This window comes from Neomonachus schauinslandi, chromosome X, assembly GCF_002201575.2.
Source record: "Neomonachus schauinslandi chromosome X, ASM220157v2, whole genome shotgun sequence".
Lineage (NCBI taxonomy): Eukaryota > Metazoa > Chordata > Mammalia > Carnivora > Phocidae > Neomonachus > Neomonachus schauinslandi.
The window spans coordinates 81,968,328-81,984,841 of record NC_058419.1 but is presented as its reverse complement, the minus strand read 5'-3'; the positions used below and the strand labels follow the sequence as shown (position 1 = coordinate 81,984,841).

Below are 16,514 nucleotides of genomic sequence, written 5' to 3'. Positions count from 1 at the left end.
CAACAAAAACCCCAAACCAAAACCTCCGGGGCTCAAACAGAGTATATCAAAGTCCTCACCAAGGCCCTGAAGGTGCTACAGGGTCTGGCCCCTCCCACCTCATCTCCTACCTCTCTCCCTCAGCCTTGCTGAGCCAGCCACACTGGCCTCCTCACTGTACCTCATACACCCTGGACGAATTTCCACTCCCGCACTTTTCCATTGGCTCTACCTCTGTCTGGGATACTTTTCTTGCAGATATTCATGTCCTCTAGGTGTCTGCTCAAGGATCACATGCTTTGAAAGACTTTCCTTGACCTGTTTCTAGAAATTGACCTCTCTATTTCGTTTTTCTGATTTAATTTTCATCGCAGCAATTGCCAAAACCTGACAATTTCCTTACATTTTTGTGCTGTATGATCCCAATAGAATGTAAGCTCTGTGAGAGCAAGGTTTTCTTTTTTTTTTTCTATGTCTGTACGATTGTATTCCTAACAGCCCCAATATTGCCTGACACCTAATTTGGAGGGAATGAATGAATGAATGAGAGAATGAGTAAATAAATGCAAGGCTGTGATGAGACACATAGCTACACAGGCTGAAGGATCCTCCTACGGAACATGTTCAGGGGTGACAGGCTGGTGACGAAGTCGGCGGTCTTTATCTCACTTTCTCAGTGTCCTTGGGGCTCCTGGGAGATGGCCCCTTCCCTAACAGAACCAAAGATCCTGCCATCCCTCTGACCTATTACTCATAGTCAACCACAGAGGCCTGCCCCACACCAGGCCTCTAACACCAGTCCGGTGCTCTAGCCTTCCTGCCCCTGCTCCCCCACCAGACCCATTCTGCATTGCCCAGGGAGACACAAGCCAGCACAACGCCCAGCACATGAGAAACGCTTGCAACGCTCCCTGGTACAATGGTGGCCACTGCTGCCGCCGCTGCCCCTCCTGCTACTGCTGCTGGGCCCAGCGGCCTCCCAGCTGCGATACTCGGTGCCGGAGGAGCAGGCACCCGGGGAGGGAAGTAAATTTCAGCTCAGGAAGATTTTTTTCCCCGAGTCCAAGAGTGCAGCGAGCTGTCAGGTTTGCCTCCTGGCTTTGCCCTCCCTCCCTCTGGGGCCAGCCTGGAAGGCCCCTGGGCATCGGCTTCGACCAGCCATTCCAGGTTCGCACCACCAAGGGGCGCTCGAGATGGAACAGGAAGAGTCTCTGGAAGTACCTCTCAGGGGCACGGAGGTAGGACCGTCCTCGCCAGGAGGTACCACTAGGGAGGGGGCGTCCGATCTTGGAACAATCCATTGTGTAGGTGACAACACCGAAGGTCTGCATCAGCCACGGTTCCCAGCGGAGGCGCTAATAGCGCCGCCGGGTCCCTCCCCGCCCGCTGCGCTCCGTTCTCCTGGCCCATCTGAGCCCGAGCGGACACCCGGTGTGAGGCCTCAGCCTTCCCTTCACTTCGCCGATTCCACCCCTCCGTTCCTACATGGTCACGTCCAGCTGAGCAACAACCGGGCGAGGGATTGGCTCTCCACTGTGGGGGGCGGGGTCAGAGACTTTCTACGCGGTGATTGGTTCCGGTGAGATGGCCGGCGTTAACCCTTCCGGGGCGCACAGTGCCTCCTAGTCCCCGCCTCCGTCCTCGCCTACCCAGTTCCTATTGGTCGTCTGGCTGGGGTGGGCAAGACGCTGGCGGAGCTGGAACTCGGGGTGAGGGGTGTGTGTGTGTGTCCGTGTGTGTCCGTGTGTGTGCGTGTGTGTGGCCTTTCAGAGTGTAGAATTTTTCTCCGAGTTGAACTGCTCACCGACCGACTGCCCCGAGGGGCTGAAGATGCTGCCCTAGTCGGTGGCGAGGTTCCGCGCAACAGCTGGCTGGTAGCCCGTGTCTGGCGGCGGACGCGCGCGGTGACTGTGCCGTCTTCACGTGAGCTCTTTCAGTCTTGTTCAGCCGGGCGCGTCTGGCGCGGTGCGGTCAGTCCTCCAGATGCAATCAATTAATGTGCAGGGCGAGGTCTGTGCGCTTGGTTGGCGTCCCTGCCTAGGAAGAAGTAGTGTGTGTCAGGCAGTTTGGGGATGTGTATCGCTACAGATAGGTCAGTACAGATGCAGCTTGGGTACATTTGATCTTTCTGAGGCTTTGGGGGGATTGTGAGTGAATGGGCTATGCTGTCTGAGTGGATTGTGTACGCCATGGGATAAGGTGTTTTAGGCTGTGTGTGTCTGTATATCTGGGGGTGCACTTTCTGAGCGTTTTGTGCATTGGTGTCCCTGGGTTTGAGAGCTCTATGTTGGCAGCTGCACCCTAGGGTGTGAGGTCTCTGAGCTGTTTGTGATTCTGGGTTTCAAGTTGTGATGTCTCTGAGCTGCCTGGGGTGGGGGGCACTGTCTTAAGGTGTAAAGGATCTGAGCTGTTGGGGAGTCTGTGTGCGAGGTACATGTAGGTTCTCTGATTTGTCTGGGGGCTTTCTCTGAAGGTTCTGTGATGTTTCCGAGTTATTTGAGCTTAAATGTCTTTCTGTTTTTGGAGGTCTTTGTATTAGCTTGGGAGGTGTCTGCGTGGTTTGGGAGTCTCTCTAGGATGTGACGTAGCTGAGCAGATTTAATTTGTGTCCTTAGAGTGAAGACGTTGGTCTGTTGGCGTGTGGGAGTTGTCTCAGTGTGTATGATCTCTGTTGCTTTGGGGAGTCTGTGACTCAAGTTGTGAGCTCGTTGTGCAGAGATTTTGGGGATCTTTTTTAGGTTGTGTTCAGTGATCTGTTTTTGTTGTCTCTGGGTATCTGAGCTGTTTGGGCTCTGTGTCTCAGAAGTAAAATCTTTGACCTTTGTGGTTGTGAGGTCTCTGTCCAGGAACCGAGGGCTTTGGAACGTGGCAGATATGATTCCAAAGCCCAGAGCCCCAAATCCTGCTTGTGTCATTGGGCAAGTCACCTGTCTCCTGAAGCCTAAATATGGATCACAATCAATAAAATGGGGCCAGTGCCTGTCTTGGAGGGTACCTGTGCAACTTAGAAGTGTGTGTCAGGGTCCTGACTCCCAGCCATCGTTCCCCAAGAATTTTCTGATCACCTGCTGTGTGCCTGAGTACTTTTCGAGGAGTTGGAGTACAACACAGGACAAAACTGACAAAGTCTCGCATTTCGTAGAGTTAGCCAGTGAATATATGTTGACTATCAGAGGGTGGCAAGTGCTCCATAGAAAGATAAGGCGGTTAGAGGAAAGAGTATGTGGGGAGCATGTTGTTATTTATTGAGGGTGATGAGGGAAGGACTCCCTCAGACAGTAATGACTGAGCAGAGGCCTGAGGAAGTGAAGGAGCAGGCGGTGGAACCACCTGCATTGTTAGAACATTGGAGGCAGAAGGTACAGCAGGTGCAACAGTGCTGAGGGGAAATCCACTGGGTGTGTTCCTGGATATCAAGGAGTCCTGTGATGCTGGTCAAAGCCCTCGTCGCTGGGTTTGACACATAGAACTCATCGGAAGGTGTCTGGTGTTGCTGTCTCTGTTTCTCCCACAACCTGTGAGGGAGGTGGTCTTCATCCCCATTTTACAGACAGAGGACCCAAGGCTCCGAGAAGTGCACGGAATCTGCTCTCCTGCTTACACCTGAAATTGCTAAAAGAGGGGGAAAACTTGTGCTCCGCCACGAGAGACAGAGGGCTTGAGTGTCAGAGCTGCAGGGTGGATGCCGTCCACACTGGGTGTCAGCCAGCCAGCTGATGTAAATGATCATACGGGAATCATGACCCTCATTACCTTTCGACATTTGATGGAGGTCAGCACTGAGAAAGAACAGGGGTAGAGAAGAGAGGCAGGAAGAGGAAGCTGGAGAGCAGTGAGGGGAAAAAAAGCACTGGCTTCATGATATTGCCCAGATTTGGCCCAGTTCACCTGAATTAACTGATTGTACTGAGGTATATTCACCTCTTCCCCTCCCCTTTCTTTCCCTTCTCTTCTCTTCTGTGCCTGAGCAGTTCAGCACACTAAAGCCCTTTGGTGCTACGGAGCAAGGCAAGTGTATGTGTGGAGGGGCATCCCATACTTGAGGAGTCAGAGCCCAGGCACAGTGGGCAAGGGCATCCATACATAGGAGCAGGCTGCACTGGGGACAGAGCCCAAGGCGGTGAGGAGGATGTCCCTGGGGGTTGGATGGGGAGAAGGCCAACTGGCTCAAGGATTCTAACTCGAGTGGTGTATGGAGGTCAAGGTCAGGGAGTGGTTCAGCAGAGCATGTGAGGGTGGGCCTCTGTTGTGCAGGAGGGATGGCTTATATACAGTGGGATTCATCAACTCAGTAAATGTGTAAAAAGATACTGGGAGACATGACTCTCACTCTTGGAAAAGGGAGTTTCAAATACAGAAGGGAAGAAAACAAATTCTGAGGTGTTACATTGCGATTGGAGGTCTCCATGTGAACTCACGCTTTTCGGTATGTATGTGTGCATATAGGCATAGATCGATAGATACAGATGTTCATACACGTGTGTGTTGGGATGGCAGAGGGAAAGGAGAAATGAGCCTGGCTCAACTTGTGGTACCAGTAATAAGGGACAGGTCAAGGAAGGATTGGCTGCTGTCAGAAGGACACACAAAATTGCTTGAAGGGGCTCCCACTGGAACATACTGGGGATAACTTTGTTTTTTCAGCTTTACTGAGATACTATTGATACATAACATAAGTAAACGTAAGGTATACAAGGTGATGATGTGATACATGTATACACTGTGAAATATTTACTATGTAAAGTTAGCTAACACTCTGTTCTTTCACATAATGACCATTTTTTGTGTGCTGATAACATGTAAGATCTACTCTCTTAACTTTCCATATCTAATACAGTATTGTGAGTGATAGTCACCATGCTGTCTATATACATTAGATCCCCATAACTTATTCATCTTCTGGCTGGAATTTTGTACCGAAGACCAGCATTTCCCCCCAACCTCTGGCAAACACCATTCTCATCTCTATTTCTATGAGTTTGCTTTTTAAATTTCCACATATGTGACAACATAAGGTATTTATCTTTGTCTGTCTGACTTACCTCAGTATAAAGCCTTCAGGGTCCATCCATGTAGTTGCAAAAGGCAGGATTTTCTTCTTTTTTTGTGGCCAAATAATATTCCATCGTGTATCTATAGCACATTTTCACGATCCATTGATCCCTCCATGGACACTGATGTTGTTTCCATATCTTGGCTGTTGCTGCATAGTAAATCATAAAATTGGTGTTACTCCTCCAATTTCCTTTTTCTTTTTCAAAATTATTTGACTATTCTACTTCCTTTGCCTTTCCACCTAAACTTCGTAATCAGTGTATATTTCCAAAAAAGTCCTACTGGGATTTTTGATTGGAATTGTATTAATACGATGGATCCCTTTGGGACCTGTTGACATCTAAATTATACTGACTTTATCAACCCATGAACACAGTATGTGTCTCCATTTGTTCAGGCCTTCTTATACTTCTTTCCTCCTCTTTTTGTAGTTTAGGGCATACGGATCCTGTGTATGTTTCGCTAGGTTTGAGGGGGGAAGCTCTTTTAAGTGGTATGTGCCAGTGATTTCTGCTTTTTGTTTTGTTAGGTAATTGTTCATTGCTAGCATGTAGAAATTTGCTTGACATTTTGTGTTGAGCTTGTATGCTGCAACAGCGTTGAATGCACTTACTAGTTCTAGGAGGTTTTTTGTTTAATTTCATGGGATTATCTGTGTACATAATCATGTCATCTGTGAATTGGAACAGTTTTATTTCCTCCTTCCTGATCTTTCTTTTTTCTTTCCTTTCTGGAATGGCTAGGATTTCCAGCAAATATTGAATAACAGAGGGGAGAGTGGATATCCTAGCCTCATTCCTGGTCTTAGGGAGAAAACATGTAGTCTTTCTCCATTAAGTAGGATGGGAGGTGTAGGTATTTTTGTAAGATGTTTTAAATCCAGGTTAAGAAAACTCCCTTCTGTTCCTGGTTTGTGGACTTGTTCTATCATGAATGGCTGTTGAATTTTGTCAAATGCTTTCTCTGCATGAATTGATATGGTCATGTGGTTCTTTTTTTGATACGCTAATATAATTGATTTATTAATTGACTTTTTAAAAGATTTATTTACTTATTTTTAGAGAGAGCGAGAGTGCCTGGGAGTGGGGGGGGGGGGAGCAGGGGGAGAGGGACAAGCAGGCTCCCTGCTGAGCATGGAGCCCAAGGCAAGGCTTGACCCTAGGACCCTGAGATCATGACCTGAGCCAAAACCAACAGTGGGACACTTAACCAACTGAGCCACCCAGGCGCCCCTATTCATTGATTTTTGAATACTGCACTGCCTTTGCATTTCTAGGATAAACCCAACTGGGTCGTGTTGTATTATTCTTTTTATATATTATTGAATTGGATTTGCTAGTACTGTCTTTGTCTGATTTTGGTATCAGGGTAATGGTGATCTGATAAAATGATTCAAGAAATGTTCCCTGTCTTCTATTTACTTGAAGGGGTTGTATAGAATTGCTGTTGTTTCTTCTTAAATGTGTGGTAGGATTTTCCAGAGAAACCGTCAGGGCCTGGAGATTTCTTTCCTGAAAGTTTTTAAAAGATAAAATTTTTAAAATAATATGTATGTTTTTCAGATAATCTGGGTGGTGTTTTGTTTTGTGTGTGTGTTTTGTTTTGTTTTGTTTTGTTTTGTTTGGTTGAGTTTTAATAGTCGGTGTCTTTCAAGCAATTGATTGTTTCATCTACGTTGTCAAATGTAGGTACATAGTTATTTGTTAGAATCTTTTCGCTGTAGAGTCTGTAACCTATTTCTTTCCTCATAGTGTTAAGTTGTATCTTTCCTTATCTTTCTTTCTGTGTCAGTCTGGATAGAAATTTATGAATTTTACTGACCTTTTCAAAGAACCAGCTTTTGGTTTCAAGGACTCTTCTTTTCCTGATAACTGTTCTAATGTCTGTTTCCCTTATTTACTTGCTTTGAGTTTATTTTCTTTTTCTAGTTTCTTAAGGGGGAAGCTTTCATTATTGATTTGGGTCCTTGATTCTTTGTAATGCAAACATTTGATGCTGTACATTTACTGCCCAACGCTGCTGTAGCTGCATCCTGCAAATTTGGATATGTTGTATTTTCATTTCCATTCAGTTCATCTGATAAAGGGTTAGTATCCAGAATATTTTCTAATTTCCCTTGAGACTTGCCCTTTGCGCGCCCCATGGATTATTTAGAAGCGTATGGTGTAATTTCCTGATGTTTGGAGATTTTCCTCTTCACTTTTTCTTACATACTCGTAGTTTTTCTCTTTTGCTCAGGCAACATTCTCCGTATGATTTCAACTATTTTATAACTTGTGATATTTGGCCTTCGGCTCAGGTCATGATCCCAGGGTCCTGGGATCGAGCCCCGCATCGCGCTGTTCGCTCAGCGGGAAGCCTGCTTCTCCCTCTCCCACTCCCCCTGCTTGTGTTCCCTCTCCCGCTGTGTTTCTCTCTGTCAAATAAATAAATAAAATCTTTAAAAAAAACCCTTGTAATATTTGTTTTATGACCCAGGATGCAGGGTACCTTGGTAAAACTCCCATATGCCCTTGAAAAGAATGTATATTCTGCCGCTGCTATGGGAAGGGTTCTGTACTTGTCGCTTATATCCAGGTAGTTCACGGTGTTTTTCAGTTCATCCACATATTGCTGATTTTCTCCTGTTCCTTCTGCATATTACTGAGAGAGTGTTGAGCTCTACAGCTGTCGTTTGTAGATTTGTTCATTTATCCTTCCCTTCTGTCTGACTTGGTGATGCATCTCGAAGCATTGTTGTTGGGTGTTGTGCAGAGAAGAGTTAACATAGCAGGCCCGAAACCGCTATCCTTGCAGAGATCAGCATGCTGGCCCTTACCTTGCATCCGGGAACTTGAATTTCGGAAGGCTTCCCACCATTCCCTACCCGAGCAGGTTGCTTTACTCTTCCTAAACTGTCCAAACAATATGTTTCATGCTAAACACCTGCTTTCCTTCTGGAAATCTGAAATCTCTGTACGTGCTAGGCGGAGAGTGCCTATGTGTCCAGCCCCCAAAACAAACCTCAGACATGGTGTTAGTCATGAGCTTCCCTGGTAGACAGCGTTTCGTGTGACTTACCATGATTTGTTGCTGGAGGTACAAATAGCATGACTCTACTGGGAAAGGACTCTTGGAAGCTTGCACTGGTTTCCTCCAGATGTTACCCAGGGGCCCTTTTCCCCTGGGTAATTTTGCTTTGTATCCTTTTGCTGTAATAAATCTTAGCCCTGAGGATGACTGTGTCCTGAGTCCTTTGGGCCCTCCTGGGGATTCACCAAAAGCAAGGGTGGTCTTGGGACGTCGGAAACAGCGGTGGTAGCCGTGGGACTCACTAGCGAGAAGACCCTGCCTCACTAAAACGTGCTGAAAGACTTCTCTGAGTAAGGGAAGGCTGACGCAGTAGAGGGGATGAACCGTTTGTGCCCAGTGACTGTGGATATACCCATGGTATGAAGCAGCAGCTCAACTGTTGTAGCCACCTTATGACTTGGGGCTTGATTTTCTCAGGGCCAGGCAAGAGGATACAGACCTTCCCAAAGGTGAGCTTTGGGTCAGCCAAAAATGTTGAAAGTTTAACACGCTCTCTCCTCCCAAGTGGGAGGAAACAGATTTAATCAGTTCCCTGAGCCAGAAAAAGCTTTCCGTAAACCAGAGGCAAAGACGGGGTGGGGGGAAAAGCACTCCAGCCTTTTCCTCACCTTGCTTACTGCCGCTGTGGCTGGCCCTCCCCCCATTCCAACCAGGAAGCCCCCTGGCCCCTGTGTGGTCACCGGCAAGTGTCCGTTTACTGCTAGCAGTTTCCATAAACTTTCAGTGAGAGGGGAAAAGGGAGGATTTCAAAATGGCTTCGAACATTGTGGCTGTTGGCGTCCGGATGCATTGAGAAAATTGATTCAAGATGTGAGGCAGGGCCGCTGTTCAATGCAGCTGCGCCCAGCAAGGGAACGACCTTTTCTAGCCTGGTCGCTGCATGAATGAGAGAGACAAAAAGGGCAGGAGGTGATGTAAACCCATTTTGTAAATGTTGAAAATTCAGGATGTCATCCTGACAGTTCCTAATGATCACGAGTCTTTGTCGTTATGCAATAGGTTTTTCTATGCAAACGCTTTTGTCCCTTTTGAGAACAGCCCCTCCATACAAAAGGTTCAGAGGAGAGGAAGGGATAAGTAAAGAAATGTGAAAGTTCGATTTCAGAATTGTACACGCTGATTTTGTAACAGTGGAGAAAACGCAAACCTGGCACCTGGGGAGAGGCAGAGGGAGGAAGCAAAGACATTAATGACCTCTGTTTGTCCAAACTGTTCCTGGAAACTGTCCATTTTTTGTTAAGATTAAATTTATTTATTTGACAGAGAGAGCACAAGCAGGGGGAGCAGCAGAGGGAGAGGGAGATGCTCCATCCCTGGACCCTGGGATCACACAGGACCTGAGCCAAAGGCAGACGCTTCACCCACTGAGCCACCCAGGCGCCCCCTGTCTGTTTTGTTTTGAAGAAATACTCGCAGTGCAGTCTTTCCCAGTGGCTGTGAGCACTTTGATGCAAACTGGCTGCTGAGCCTGCAGCCACGCCTGCCAGAGCTCTGACTGTGGGACAGCAGGCGTGGCCCCAGCTCTGGGGCTTTGCCTGCGCAGCACTTCCACATGACCTCCTCCCTCGGAAGGAGGTGAACTGGTGTGTGGACAGACCACACTTTTGGAACTGACTGCCTCCAGGCAGCCCTCTGAAAGCAAGGGCTCAGATGGGGAGTCCTGGAGGGGAAGGTCCTGTGGTGGGAGGCCACAGCGAGGCCCTGGTGAACTGTATCGCCTGATTCGTGTGTGTCCAGCTCTGGGCTCCCTAACAGTTGTAAACTCTGTTCCAGGAGTGTCACGTGTGCCCTCTGCGATTACACTTCGTGTGTGCGCGCTCTGCCTAGCCTGCCGCTGCCTCAGCCTGGAAGACTTTCAGGTCCGCTTCTGCTTCCCGACCAGAGTGTGCTGTGCCTGGATTTGTGCCTCAGGCCAGCTAAAAACAAGGTTCAGACAGTCACTTAAGCAGTAAGTTATCTCTTTTACTACATTAGACTTTTATGGTTGGTGAGAATTGTTTGAACTGGTCAAATCTGGGACCCCTGAGGGATGTAATGGGAGATGAGTACCGCAGGCTGCTGGGACCCTGCTGCAGGGGTCCTAAGACAGGCCTGTGGCACTCACGTCCCGCCCTCCGCAGCCTGACAGGCTTCAGTCTGGACATGGTTCTGTCGTGTGGTGCGTCATTATGACGCGGGGTCCAGCCATTCCTAGTTTCCTTCAGTTCCACAGGTGTGGACTGGCCTTCTGCTAAGTGTCAGGGCCTCCGGCCTGAGGACACCATGATGAACTAGGTGTGTGTCCAACCTTCCAAGAAGGAGGTAGGAGTCTGGTGAGGGAGACAGACATGGAAGCAAAGTGGCAGTGGTTAAGCTGGTTTTGTTTGGCCGCTCCTGGCAGATCACACGATGAACATCTCCCACTGAATTCTTCCCGTCCTTTCCCAGCATATCCTGCAGAAGCTGCATCTGGTCCGTACACTTGGGTTCCCCTCATCCTGTCTCCTCCATGCACAGCCACAGCTACTGAGCCATAACTGGCATGTGGTCGCAGACTCAAAGCCAAGAAGGGAATGGCTTTCGCTGATGTGTTTTCCAAAACGGTCAAGGGTTATTGGTACCTTTCCAGGTAAAACAACATGCCAGTTTCCCTCCGTTTACAGGGAAGTTACATTCATGGAGAATCCAGTGCATTGAAGTCTCTGCAAAAAAGGTTTGCATCCCTGCAACTTTCCCTTCCTAAATGCCGGGACCTCCCTTTCATCATTTCAACAACCAAAATTGCCCTCTGAACTTTTCAAAATGCGCCAGTATTTTGGTTTAAATATTAAGTATTATTATGCAGGTACCCTCCCCGCAAAGCCTCGTATTCACAACAGAAGGATAGGAATGTTGTGGTCCTTGCCTGCATTTGGTCAGAGGAAATAGTGTGGCAGCGTGGAGTAGGGCACAGTACCCCCCAGGAAGGATTCCGGGCACCTTCCTCTTCTGTCTGCTTACTGTGATGAGAAAATGTTTCTGGGACAGCTAGGGTGTGAGGTAAAGCTTTGTTTCGGGGGTCACCACTGCCATGGGATGTCAGTGCCCAGGATGGTTTTGTGGTAGTCATGGCTCTTATCCTGGACCTGGGCTTCTCCTCGTTGATGAGAAGCCTTTCCACGTGCGGACAGCAGAGGAGGGGCTGGGCTAGGGCTTGAAGCTACTGTCCTGTTTGGGCCAGCAGATGAGATCACAGACGGACAGCTGCAAGGAGAAGAGGGAGATGATCTTCTAAGGTCAGGGACAGGTTTCTGGCAGGGGAAGGGAAGACATTGGCCCCAAGTTCTGGTTGCTCCAGGCTGATGTGGAATGGAGTGTGGGTGCGAGAATGAACCGAAGGCTGAGAGGAGGTGGGGATAATAGATCGCATAACCTCACATCATATGGGATGCATGGTCCTCGAGAACAGCCCATGCCGTCGTGGGATCTAAATGTCATCTCCTGCCACCATCCCCATCCACTGGCCTTGAAGAAAATGTGGTTTTGTTTTGTTTTTAAGATTTTATTTATTTATCTGACAGAGAGAGACACAGCGAGAGAGGGAACACAAGCAGGGGGAGTGGGAGAGGGAGAAGCAGGCCTCCCGCCGAGCAGGGAGCCCGATGCGGGGCTCGATCCCAGGACCCTGGGATCATGACCTGAGCTGAAGGCAGACACCCAACGACTGAGCCACCCAGGCGCCCCAAAGAAAATGGTTTTGAGATAGACAGACGGAAGCCTTCAGGAAGAAAGGCCAGCAGGGTCATGATGTCTTCTCAGAAAATGCACTGCCCTGCCCTTGCTTTGCCTCTCGCGCCGTGTTCATTATGTCCTTTCTTCTTGCCTGCTTTCAGGCTGGTCTTCTCATGGGCGTGTCTGTCCAGAAAGTCAGTACCTTGGACACAGGCTTGCTCCCAAAGGGGCCTAATAAAGTTCTTGAGTGTTTCCTAGGCAGAGTTAAAAATCCCAGATTCTAGGGCACCGTCGTAGCCACACTAAATGAGATTCACTGGGTGTGGATCAGAGTGTGTGCATTTTTTTTAAAGATTTTATTTATTCGTTTGAGACAGAGATACGGAGAGAGAGAGCATGAGCAGGGGGAGAGACAGAAGGAGAGGGAGAAGCAGACTCCCCGCTGAGCCAGGAGCCCGACGTGGGACCCGATCCCAGGACCCTGGGATCATGACTTGAGCCGAAGGCAGACGCTTAACCATCTGCGCCACCCAGGCGCCCCAGCGTGTGCATTTTTTCAGAGTTCCTGGGTTCTGACTCATGTGGGCAGCTTGTCTGGGAACTACTGGAGCAGGAGAATGGTCCTCTGTTTTTCCTGCCGCCAGGCTTCTCTCTCCACTGTGAGGGTGCGAAAGCGACACCAGTTTGGTGCCTTCTCTGGTGCACAAACCCAACGCCTTTGGCTAGGAGACTGACGTCCTGTCTGCTGTTCTAAGGAGGCTCTGAGAGTACTGTTTCCAGAAAGTCTCCTGAATCCAGTCCTGTCGAGCTTCTGTCTATGTGATTGCTGTTGAAATCACATTTCTGTTTCCTGCACGGTTCCATGCTATAAAACCAGTCTGGTCTGTGTTAGCCGTTACTCTAAATATTTTGCAGTGGCCATTGGAGCTTACCATTGATTGAAGAAATACACAGCAGGGTGAGTTTTCCACAACGCCTTCAGACCTGTGCCTCCACCACTTACAGCTGGGCGACACTGAGCACGTTCCGTAACATCCGTGAGCCTCGTTTCCTGTAGCAACATGGAAACACTAGTTAGTGGGGCAGTTTAGAGCACCTTCTGTGTTAAGACAAGGAAAGTTGTCAGGACAGCACCTGGCATGTGGAGAGCTGTCAGTTCTAGCTGCTGTTCCTCTTGTCCTTCCCACATCTCCCCGAAGCGTGTTGCGGACAGATGGTGTCGAGACTACTTCTGACTCACTGGAGGGACTTGGCGCGATCACGTCAGCTCCTCAGGGACTCCAGAACTGAGTCGGGGGCGGGGGCACAGGGGACGGCGTATGTTTCTTAGCATAGTGAGTATTCAGCTCTCCGTATGGGTGATGATGAAGTCCGAGTGGAAACTTCTCTAGGAAATTAGACCAAATGACCCGTTCATACGTCTTGTACGGTGGTTGGAAAAGTAAGTGGTCACTGGATAAGGATAGAACACGAGTCTGTGAATTTGCATAATCATGTCAAAGAGTGAAATGTAAAGGCCAAAGAACCTCATCACGTGGCTTCTTTTCTTGCTGTTAGTTCTATTGAATCCACTTCTCCTGCATCAGATGGTCACAGGTGAATCTGGGAACGCTATGAAACTGTTACTAGGTCAAATTGTCATTGGTAAGACTTTATTTCTCATGGAGTTTTCACATGGCCAGTTTTATCGTGCGGATTTTTCTCTTCCACTAATACTCATTATTGATTGAACAAAAGGCCGATGTATTAATATGTTCTGAGCTCCAGCATGAGGAGATGGTAAACAGTGTTTTTGGAGAGTCTGAGGAAAGGGGCAGTGGGGAGGGAAAGGGAGAGGGCGAGGTGAAGGTATACTGGGGGCAGGAAGAGAGAAGTCGTGGCAAACAGGAGGGAAGGATGAGGGGCGCAAGCAGAAAGCAGAAGTAAAGAGACACAGGAATAGAAGCTCACACGTCAGGAGGCTTACTATAGCCCTGGCATTGTTTTTAGCTCTTTCCCTACAGATAGACTTTTTTTTAAAGTCATTGACTAGTCACTGCAACACTGGGAGGTAAGTATTTTTAAGGTTGACATGCCCTGTTTACAGACCAGGAAACTGAGACACGTGGAGGTTAAGAGGGGAAGTAACTTACCCAAAGCCACCTAGCCAGCAAGGGCAGAGTCAGGGTGGTACCCAGGTCAGAGAGAAGCATAAAGAGACGTGGGATTTGGCCCTAAACTGCAGTGCACCTCCGTGTCCAGTGTCCTCTGGCTCAAAAGACAGGTGAACGTGTGCAGCAGCTTAATCTGATTACACTGGATCTGGGTATGGATTGAACATGATGTCTCTTCAGTGCATGAGACACTGTGGGGTGACAAGTCACTCTAGGCACATCACTAAGTGGGTGTCTGGTTCATATCAAGGTCTGTACATGCGGACGTCAGCATCGGTATCCTCATCGTCATTATCATGATGGACAGTAGTTTATGGTATAATGTGAGGAAATAAAACAGCAGATGAAAGAGTGTAGATGACCTCCCCACTCCAATCTCATGATTTAAAAAATGCATAGCATGAAGCCTAGAAGAGAGTACACCACATTAAGTCATTTACCCTAAGTGTGAGACGCTAGATAATTTGCAAATAACATTTTGTTCACTGTTTGATTTGCTGTATCCTCATTCTTGTTGCACAGCCAGTGTCTCTGGTACGAGTTTCCAGTCGTTTTTATGAAGACTGCGGCTTTGATACCCTTGCCAGGTGAACACCCAGTCCGGGCATTTAACGCAGAGAGGAGCGATGTGGTACAGTAGAGAGGAGCAGCGGGGGAAGCAGAGAGCTTTGGATGGAAGGTTAGCTAAGTCTGCAAGTGCTATGAAATCGCCCCAGAGGATGCAGGCCGAAACCAAACCAGACCAGACAGCAGCTTGCATGTCCCTGAGAGGAGACGGTTGTGCCGTTGACATGAGGATCTGCACTGAGGTTTCTTAGGCTTTCATTCTCTTTTGGCCCCTGCGGTGCAGCGGGGCAGCGTGTGGTTCTTATGAGGCAGCACTGCTTTGCGCCCTGCGGTGCATGAGAGTGGCAGCCTCACCTGAAGCATTCTCCTCCTGTGGGCCAGCTGGAGTACTTTTCTTGACGTCTGGAAGCTTACAGATTCAGACGAGAAAGCAGAAAGAAAATACACCGCCCCGTAGTTAGATCCAGCTCTCCTCCAGTAGACGCCTACATCGCCAGTGAGCCGCATGCACAGGTGTTGTAGACACTGGTTGGGAATTAGCAGGTTGGGTTGGGAGACTCCAAGGAGAACCATGGAAGTGAATAAAAGGTGAGAAAACACGTCAAGAGGGGACGAACAGCAGAAAACCGATGTTCTGGCCTTGCTTTTCTGCTAAGAGAGTAGCGTGCTCCATTATTGTGGGGAGAGGGCGCCCTGGCCCGAGGTCTGGGAGGGAATCACTGCATGTGGTGATGAGCGTTCTGAGGACCCACCATCGGCGGTAACAAGGGGACACCGAGTGTGTGCAGGCACAAAGGTCTCAGCCTTGACCTTAGACTCGGAAAGCTTCTTAGCCCCGCTGACAGTCATGCTGCTTCACCTTACAGAAGCTCAGAGCCACCATCTAGCAAAACTGCTGGTGCTCCTCCACCTCCTAATCCCCTCAGGGTGTCTGCCCAGGCACTGCTCACTGATCTGCATGGGTATGATGGTGACCGTGTGTGTGTGTGTGTGTGTGTGTGTGTGTGTGTGTGTGTGTGTAACAAACACAGGGAGAGAGACTCCATTCATTTAACTGTGATTCACCAAGTCCCCAGCCACTATCTAGACACTGTGTTGGGTGCTGGGGGATAGAATGAATAAAGACACTTCCCTGTTTTCGTGGCGTTTGTGCCAAATCACAAGAGAATAGTTCATCTAACCATCATACACAGAAACTTAAAAATTGCACCTGTGATTAGTGGTGCCAAAGAGGTGCATTTTATGGAGGTATGATTGATAGGTAGAGCTGCATGTATTTCATGTGTACAACTTGATGAGTGTGTATGCAGATGTCTGCCATCACTGCCATCAAGGACGAAGATGTAGCCGTCACCTCCCACAGTTTCCTCCCACCCCCTTTGTTCTTGTGGGTGTGGTTGTTACTATATTACCATCATTAGTGGTAAGAACACTTAACATAAGATCATCTCTTAGCGATTTTAAGTCTACAACACGGTATCATCAGCTAAAGGCACTGCGCTGTAGAGTAGATCTCCAGAACCTATTTTTCTGGCATAATTAGAACTTTGGACCTTTGACCATCACGTCCCCACTTACCCCTGCCCCGACCCCTGGCAACCATCGTTCTACGCTCTGTTTCTAAGAGTCTATTTTAGATTGCGTGTATAAGTGAGATCACGCAGTGTTTGTCTTTCTGTGTCTGGTTTATTTTACTTAGCCATCATGCCCACCGGGTTCGGACGAAAACCCTGAAGACTCTGACAAAGACCAGACCAAACCAAAACAACCATTAGAACTAAGGAACAAATTCAGTAGTGTTGCTTTCATTTGTAAAAAGAGTTTACTGGATATGAGATTCTTGGTTGTTGAGCATTTTGAATGATTATCCCACTTCCTTCTGGCCTCCATTGTTTCTGCTGAGAAGTCTGCTGTTAATCTGATTGGATTGCCCCCGTAAGTGAGGGGTCATTTTCTCTTGTTTTCAAGAATTTCTCCTTGCCTTTGGCTTTCAGCATT

At 48.3% G+C, this 16,514-nt stretch overlaps 1 protein-coding gene across 4 annotated transcripts in view; it reads left to right on the top strand.

The window, feature by feature from the left end:
• Positions 1–1,657: 1,657 nt before the first annotated feature.
• Positions 1,658–16,514, top strand: part of FAM156B (family with sequence similarity 156 member B) — a 42,175-nt gene continuing 27,318 nt past the window's right edge. For 2 of the 4 annotated variants that reach the window (XM_021698342.1, XR_002480795.1), the window contains exons 1-2: positions 1,672–1,688; positions 9,880–10,054. The gene's annotated coding sequence lies outside the window, so the exon portion shown is untranslated. Of the gene's footprint in view, positions 1,689–9,879; positions 10,055–14,471; positions 14,537–16,514 lie in introns of those variants that run through there. The other 2 variants (XR_002480801.1, XR_002480805.1) reach the window with 2 other exon arrangements.